This window comes from Sander lucioperca, chromosome 22 (assembly GCF_008315115.2).
Source record: "Sander lucioperca isolate FBNREF2018 chromosome 22, SLUC_FBN_1.2, whole genome shotgun sequence".
Classification (NCBI taxonomy): Eukaryota; Metazoa; Chordata; class Actinopteri; order Perciformes; family Percidae; genus Sander; species Sander lucioperca.
This window is the reverse complement of record NC_050194.1, coordinates 8287384-8289899: the sequence shown is the minus strand read 5'-3', so window position 1 is coordinate 8289899 and position 2516 is coordinate 8287384. Positions and strand designations below refer to the sequence as shown.

The following is a 2516-nucleotide window of genomic DNA, read 5'->3' as shown; positions in this document are numbered from 1 at the left end:
GAAGAGAAAAGAGAAAAATGTCAACACTTTTTTTTTTCTAAAGATAAATATTCCTTTTCTTTGTTTCCTATAAAAAGAATGCAGACTTGATAAAGTACGTTAATATTTTGACTTGGAATTGAATGTCTAATCTATCCATTACATTTGAAATGTGGAAATAACGTAGGGATTAAAAATAATTTCAATTTAATTCACTTTTTTTAACAATAAACTACTATTTATTTGAACACAACTGTATAACTTCTAAAGCTGGTTATGATTGCTGTAGTAGAGGCCTGGCTGTTCCCTTTCTAAAAAACAACTGTTATTAACTTTCGTTACATTTAAAGTTTTTGCCTACACAACTTAGCCTACTACAAGATACCTCTGAACATGTCGATCATGAATTTGAATCGGTCAAACTCTGTAAAGAGTACAGAGATAAGAAGCCATCTGTAGCACACACACAAACACAGACACATATACACCTGCGCGCACACACCACTGTGGCTAATTTCATTGCTGATTCCTACATAAAACCTAACCACACTCTAAACTAGCACATCACTCTACATGCAATATAATACAATAAAATGGTTAACTGTAGAGACAGCACATAAAATAATACTTCAAGTTAATTAAAGACTACAAATTGATTAGCATTACCTGTGTTTGTGTTCTTCATTTGGATCCAGCACATAGTAGTAATGCACCACCAGTACATCCATGAGTTCATTCAGCCTGGTGCACACCTCCAGCATCTGAAGAAATCTGTTGCTAATTGGTCTTATCAAGCTCTTGGAAGGAAGATGGAGCATACTCTGAAACTGAGAAAATCTCCTTCTGTTTTGGTGACTTCTCAATATCATAATACACATCGGAGCAGAAATGTTCAACTTCTGAGCTGAATGGACTCATGAGGGCCTTGGCAGCATTGGCAACAGTGTCTCCAGATACGTCAAGGAGATATGGGTTCTCCTTCCTTGCTTGGCTTTCAAGGCCAGTTTTTTTTTCCTCTCATGACTGCACAGTTGTCAAGAAGGATGCTGGTCACTTGTCTCCACTCAAGACCATTAATCTGCAGGACATCTTTAAGTTCCAGCATAAGTGCTGGGGCATTGGCAATGTTGACTAACTGTTGTGTTATTACTCTGTTGCTTTCATTCTCAAAAAAAGTGAACAAGCACATTGAGTATTTTATCCATATTCAAGGTTGTTGCTTCATCAACATTGAGTGAGAACATGCATTTTTTTGAGCTTCTCAGACAAAATTTTTTTTGAACTGTAGTGCGATGCCATGAGTGTTCATGTAATGTCGTGGTATGTTTGAGTGCATGGGCAGCAGCTCTATGACCGGGGTCTAACTCATGACGAGCAAGCACTTTCTTACCGCTGCTGGCATATAGTAGCTTTCTCGAGCAAAACGTGCAGGAATAAGCACCAGGCTGCCAAAAGGCTTGCCGTCTCTACCTACTTCTTCTATCCACGCCCAGCACCATTTGTTTTTGAGTCCTTTATCTATGGGTAGGACATAATCCCCAGGCTTCATATACTTACCCTCCATGCTTTCACCGACAACGCTAACGTGGATCTCAATCACAGTGTTGTCAGGATGCGATGGCCACGCCAAGACCCGCCCTTCAATAGCATTTATTGGCCAGGCGTCCATGCTTACGCAAGGTAACATAACCCCATTTGTACAGGTCCTATCCTCTGACAGGATCGGCTATCCTAACCTTAAACACTCGGGCGGGTCTTGGCATAGCCATTGTGGGTTTCTTAATTTCACTGCCAGGACCCACCCTGCTGTACTTCTGATAGGCTTGTAACGTTAGTTAGAGCTGTTTTGCTCTCATATGATTGGTAGGTGAAATCAATTGACTCGAAAATATTAAACCGCATGCAAGTTCCCAATTATTTATTTTTTTCTTTTTCTCATGGCCGCACACCGGAGCCCTGTCAATAGCATTTACAGCTACAGATACAGAAATGGCACATCCTAAGGAAAGCTCATTGTGGGACTGGCTCTAGTGGCTGTAATTCTGCACCTTTACTTTTGCACCTTTACAGACTTTAGATACAGTATTAGGGGACCACTAAGGCCTATATAAAAGCATATGAAAAGCAGCATGTCATAGGACCTTTTAAAACAACTATTTTAATAGCTTAGTATGGATGTATAAAGGTTTTGGGCCACCCTACATGTTATTATAGGCTCATTTTAATATGCAGTACTATGTAGTAGGGGGTCCCTGCTCTGTCTCTCTTCCAGTTAAGGGGGTAAACATTGAAGAAAACCGCAACCAAAAATAAATGATTCTCCTTTTTTGCCCGGGACCCCGTGGAACCCCCCTCAAGGACCCACTTTGGGAACCACTGCTCTAATTCACTAGTCTGGAGCAAGCCATCTGAGCCATCTATAAATCCTGAATGAATCTTGTTTAATGGATTACATGTGCAGGATGTAACGCATTACATACAATATGCTATATTAATTGAGTATTGTCATTATTTATATTGGGGCAGGATAAGTGTTT

The 2516-nt window shown here is 40.0% G+C and overlaps 1 long non-coding RNA gene across 1 annotated transcript in view; it reads right to left on the bottom strand.

Annotated features, from left to right (window-relative positions):
* Positions 1-880: 880 nt before the first annotated feature.
* Positions 881-2516, bottom strand: part of LOC116046894 — a 24971-nt gene continuing 23335 nt past the window's right edge. Inside the window, exon 3 of the long non-coding RNA XR_004104256.1 lies at positions 881-892. This is a non-coding gene — a long non-coding RNA (uncharacterized LOC116046894). The remainder of the gene's footprint in view (positions 893-2516) is intronic.